A 6,055-nucleotide genomic window follows, 5' to 3' on the forward strand; every position below is an offset into this window, starting at 1 on the left:
TGCAAAAATCTGCATGCTCTATCTTTCGGCGAGTGTGCGGCTGTGTGCCACTGTTTTCTATGGAGAGGAGGAGGGGTCAAATCCTCCTCCTCTCCAGCACACGTCGGGCATACCTTGTGTGTATGTACCCTGATGTGAATTTTAGAGACATTTAGCGGCTCTTTTTTGCACCTTATGTATGATCCTGTCTTTTTACTTTTTGTGATACATGTTCAGTGTTTCCTATCCTGTCAGGCGCAAATTTTGTCTTCTTTTTGAGACATTTTGTTGCAAATGTCTCAAATTAACATGGATACAAGCCACGTGAGGGGTTATATACAGGAGAGGACACTACTGCTAATGTGGGATTTAACATGTTTCATTTTTAATGTATTTTGAAACTAATTACAACAGCTGAGGAGAGGTGATTTTCCTAATTACATTACTGTTTACATTTGAATGTACAAAACACATAGTAAATGCAATGTTAACACATGCGTTAATGGAGTGTTTACATTGCGTTTTCTAAACACAAATGTTAACAGTAAAGAAATAAGGCAAATCACCTCAGCTGTTGTAATTAGTTTCAAAATGAATTAAAAATGCAATTAAAAAAAATGCACAAATGTAAGAATTTTGACAAAAGAGGTTACTGTGCAAAATGTTAAACATTTAAAGCATGTGAAATAATTCCAATTTACATGTTAAAATCGGGTCCATGAAAAAAAAAAACTTCCTTTGCACCTGCCCTGGACCAGGTGCAGAATTGCGCCAAAAATGAACATCTGGAAAACAATTATACATAAGGCACACTGCACAAAGGTGCAGACAAGACGTAATTGAAAAAGAACAGAGTTAAAAGTCGTAAAAATGGCGCAAAAACGACAAAAGTTGTTAAAATTTTACAATTTGCCTAGCTGAATCTATGATACATGTGCCCCACTGTGCACAATCTGTTGGAGATTTTTGTTTACCCCTAATACACACCTTATTGTCCCATCCCTTACTCCACCCCCTTGTATTCCCACATAATATAAGGCCCAATTTAATGGTTTCCACATAGTGAAATCATCCACCAAGAAAAAAAAACCCTAACTATTATATTGACCTAAATATATTCTAGAATAATAAATACCTTATATTTTTTACAATTTTTTCTATATATATTTTGACCTGTTCATTACCTATCCTCACCTTACTCATCTAACACTCTATCAATTAAAGTGGCAACGCTTCTTGCTAGAATACAGGAGCAGGTGATACAAGATGTCTCCTCCATTTTTTCTTCTAGAGTCTCCCAAGATGTGTCCATCGATGTCTCCAGTGAATGAAATGAAGTTACAAGACGGGACGATCTGCAGGTCCCAAATGTGTACAGATCTTAAGAGCTCTATCATTTGCGGCAGGGTCAGTCAGCACTTTCATGGTGCACCATAACCTTAACATGCCCAATAAAACGCAAAGGAGCCGTCATTTATCCAAAGATTGTGTGGTTATCCCCAACTCCCCTACTCACATTGTGGCCCCTGAGCTCCCCCTCATATTGTGGCCCTCTAAACTCCTCCTTTCCTTGCTGCTGCTTAAAATACTAAACACCAGATACCCACCTCTCCCCTTTCCCCTGCAGCAGTCCTCTACTCACTTTACCTCTCCCCATTTCTTTGCAGAAGTGCTACTCTCACCACACTCCCTCAGCAGTCCCTGCCTCACCTATCCCTGAACCATCACAGAAGTCCTATTATCACCTCTCTGAGCTCTCCTGCAGCAGTTATTTCCTTCTGCTGTGAGGGCAGTATGCAGGATGACATCTTATCATCACGCCTTGCGGCCTCTGCTGCATGCAGCTGCAGTAGAGGCATGGGGATGGGGATGATGGCTCCCTGCATCATCACCGTATATATAGCTCTATCAGCATCTGGAGGACCTCCTGCTGAACAGGACAGAGTGACTGATCCCAAAATCTGGGATTGTCCCACAAGATCTGGGACAGTTGGGAGGTATGTAGCATGCAGCCTGCATATAAGAGACTATATACAATTTTCTCAGCGTTTCCTGCTCTATAACATGCAGCTTGCAGAAAGGACACTATGTACAATCTACTCAGCTCCTCCTGCTCTATAACACCATTATATTATTACATTTTTATGCCTTTTTCCCATACATCCCACCTTAACAAAATACTTATCATTACATGGTACTTAATGGCATTTTGTTGCATTAGCCTAGTAAAATTAAATGGTCTCCTGTAAGTGATTTGGTTACAACATTACAAGAGCACAGTAGTGATTCCAAATTCCAGAGCACAGGGGTCCTGTTTTATATCAGAATAGGATTATATATGTCAAGGTCTACAGAGCGGAGCTCTCCACACACAGGCACAGCTACAGTGTCTTCTACAGACAGCTGCTGTATGTCTGACTTTTGGCAGAGATCCTTATGCTGCAATCTAAGCCTCCCATAGGGAGAGTAGCAAAATTCAGATTGACGCATAATGAGTGAAAGTCCCCGCTCAGAATCCAGCTGTGACCACTGATCTGTGTTGATGGGCACTTGCGGGGTGTTTACATATGGAATCTATTTCTCTAGGAAATAGAGCCACATGTTCCTAATACAGATTGAGAGGACATGGCATCACTTTTTTGTACACATATCGGAGGTGCCCACATCAAGCTCTAAGCGCCCCTTGTGTCTTGCTACAGGTGTAGCTCCGCTCAGGCTCCTTCACAACGGACATTGTCCTAATTGGTCCCAGTGGAAGCTGAATATTTAGTTACAAATATTTTTCAACCAACTCCCTCAACCAATGCGCTCCGTACTGTGCTTTTTAGAATGATTTGTTTCCACGAAGCCTAGAAGTGGTTGTGACACATAGCGAGTAATGGAGAGGTTTTGCAATGCCTGTGATGTGTATAAAGTTGGGCTTGAGGGAAGGATTTGAGCTTGTATGTGCATTGCTCAAGCATTTTCCCCTAATAGCAACACATTTTAATAGAATGCAGATTTTGTAGTTTGGCTACATCTGGACATTTTTTTTGGAGGGATTTGGCCACAATATACCACAATCAATACATTCTGTACATACAAAGTATTTCTATGTACTGATAGAGGGGTCTGGCAGAACATCAGTTGGGAACACTATTGCTGTTCTAACCTCTGACTGTGTGGAAATGAAAAAGGAGGCTCTGGTGAGGTGTCTCAGCAATAAGAGCAATAATATGTTATTAAAAAATAAGACTCGAGCTATGATAATAAGGAAAAAAAGCCGGAACATGTGCTGGAAAGCAGGGAACACAAAGGCAAACTGTCTCTCTCAAACATCTGGGGCACTACAAATTCTAAAAAGTCATAGTATGTATAAGAGATTTATCAATACTGATTAAGGCGCCAAAATTTGGGTCTTTGTGAAATGAAATTTTATCTAAATGACAACTAGCTTTGCTTGACTTATTTCTCTTTCTTACTTGCGTGTTTCTATTACTTAAAGAGGTCATCCAGGATTAGCGTTTTTTAAATATATTTCTTCTTCACTTTTATCTGCTTGGATCTGGAGTGCTGCTTCTTGTTTGGGTTTTATGTATACATGGGTTCCCACCCCGAACTCTGAGGCCTCTGCACCCCCCTTTGTAGGGGTACTTTGGAAATTGTGCTGCTGTGGATTGTCCTGCATAAATGATATATGTGCAACACCCTCGCCGATGCAATGGCGAGGTAGTGCTTGCGAATAAGCCCCACAGCATGTCATCACTTAACACAGGGGACATTGCAGTGGTTAATCCTGCCTGGCAAGGCAGAAGTTAATTGTTCTGTGTGATGTAAGAGTCTGGTAACCAATCACATGTATTGCATCCTGTCTCTGTAAGCTGAGAGGTAATTGGAGGAGCAGCCACCACCTGACCAAAGGGAGGTAATAAAACCTCTGGCCAGGAATGTTCTAGGGTAGTCTCTCTTAGGAGAGTTAGGAGAGCAGTCTCTCCCGAAAGGGAGAAGAGACCGGTCCTAGTCAGGCCCTCTGGGTCTGCAGGACGTATGTAGAGAGTAGTTAGCTGAGCAGCAGCAGAGAGTCTCTAGCACACCGGACCAGTGCAGGATGAGCCTAGCCCCTGCCTGAAGTGGAGAATAAGACTAGAGTTAGTGTAGTGAGGAAAGGGGTATCATCCTACCTTCAAGGGTGATACCTGAAGAGATCCAGGACCGAGCTGAAGCATCCTCTAAGGACACAGCTACCGCCCAGCCTGCCATCTGCATCCAGGCTGGTGCTCTACTCCTGTGGCTCCCTCCAAGCACCTCTCCAGCGCTCTACCAATTTGTTCACGGCATGTTGCTGAAGTTCCTGCGGTTCCAATAAAGGACTGTAAGTGTTTTTGTTCAACTTCTGCCTCCGTCTGGTCCCTGCTACTACATCTACCATCACCACCGGCACCCTGTCCACCACACAGAGACTCACACTCGGGACATTAAGGGGTTGCCCCAGGGAGATCCGCTATAGCAGCCGCTCCCTCATCATTTCTTGCCAACACCACCCTGCTGGAGACCTGCCAGGCTGTAGGACAGCCCTCCGGTTCCCCCGTACCAAGCACCGTGACAATAGCGTGCTTAGGCCGCAACCGCCAGCCACTCCGGTACTGCGGGCCCCGGCTGTCTCCAGGCCTCACCTCAAGGGCTAGGCCCCGGTGGGGGATGTTGCAAGTGGCGTCACGAACAGGATTGATACTTCTGTGCCTTATTACGGCATTAAAGACTTTCCTTTATTAAAAAGACTGTGCTGCCTAACCCTGCTGCCATCCGGGTTTAGGCCCAAGTATTTGTGCGTTTCTGGAATGAACTGTGTTATACTGCTGCCACGTGCTGTCGAGCGCCGCTCCAGCACTCCAGAGGTTAATCCTGGCAAGAACTGTACCAGCTCTGCTACATCCGGCGCTGCCGCGCCCGAAGATTTTTACCTCAGAAGCTGTGGCGCAGCAAATAATTCAAGCCCGCCAAAACCCTCACTGGCGGGAAACCCAGATGACGCATCAAGCTCCACCCACGCGCGAAGGGCGCGAATCCCGCCTCCTGTGGCGCAGGAAAAATTAGAGCCCGCCACAGTTCTTGGCGGGAAGGACTTGGACTCCTCCCACTGGCTAGAGGCGGACTTCCTGTCCCGCCTCAGAGAAGCGCCAGAACTCGAGGGGACTTTGGACAGTGAGGACAACACCATGTGGGGTCCTCCGCCTTTCCCTCCTGTGGAGCGTCCGGATTTTTACGAGGTCCTAGAGACTATGGTGGTGGTCTCGGCGCAGCCCGTCCAAAGACCCTCCGCTGGACATCGGCTGCACCGAGGATTGACTCGGGCCTTCGTCACCAGGACATGTTACCAAACGGTGACACAGTACCAGATTCCACCCGGGTGGTTCCTCGTCCCTATCCCGGCTACCATCCCGGTACCGCGGGCCCACGTGGAGGCACCACGTGGGGAGGCCCCGACTCCTGGCGAGCCAACGCCTGGGCCTAGTGTTGCCGCTCCACCTGCTCCGAGGCCTGCTACTCCGGCTCCGCGGCCTGCTAGCCCCGTGGTGGTGGTTCCTGATCCTCCGGTGGTTCCTGCTCCTGTTCCGGCACCTACCTGTCGCCCAAGGAGATCCGAGCCTGAACCGGAGCCACGAGCCCCAGCACCGAAACCTCCGCAGCCTCGAGGCCGAGGTGAGGCCGCCCGCCAGCGACTCCGGGACGCTGTCTTGGAGCAGCGACGCCGCGAGAAGGAGGCCCAACGTTATATGGCCGGCCGGTCTACAGCTGGAGCCTGGGTGGAGAAGAACCGCACCACCGGCATGGTCCGGTTCTTTGATAAGCAGCGGGGCGATGGCTTCGCCACCCAAGACTACACCGGACGGGAAGTATTTATACCCCGCCGGTCCGTCAAGAGGCCTGATCTGCCGGAGAGCCAGCACAACCTGAAGCCAGGCGAGTGCATTGAGTTCTCCCTGCAAGAGGGGCCCCGCGGACCTTGGGCGGCTGGTGTGATCCGGATCCCCGATTCCGATGAGGACCGCTACTACCCGCACGATGACTGGTATGAGGACGACGAGTGGCCGGAATC

At 47.7% G+C, this 6,055-nt stretch overlaps 1 long non-coding RNA gene across 2 annotated transcripts in view; it reads left to right on the forward strand.

Moving 5' to 3' along the window:
- LOC140076838 (uncharacterized) overlaps positions 1 to 3,481 on the forward strand; it is a 44,029-nt gene extending 40,548 nt beyond the window's left edge. The window contains exons 3-4 of one of the 2 annotated variants that reach the window (XR_011849665.1): positions 1,271 to 1,386; positions 1,647 to 3,481. This is a non-coding gene — a long non-coding RNA (uncharacterized lncRNA). Of the gene's footprint in view, positions 1 to 1,270; positions 1,461 to 1,646 lie in introns of those variants that run through there. The other variant, XR_011849664.1, reaches the window with a different exon arrangement.
- Positions 3,482 to 6,055: the final 2,574 nt, after the last annotated feature.

The sequence above is a fragment of the Engystomops pustulosus genome, chromosome 9 (genome assembly GCF_040894005.1).
Source record: "Engystomops pustulosus chromosome 9, aEngPut4.maternal, whole genome shotgun sequence".
Classification (NCBI taxonomy): Eukaryota; Metazoa; Chordata; class Amphibia; order Anura; family Leptodactylidae; genus Engystomops; species Engystomops pustulosus.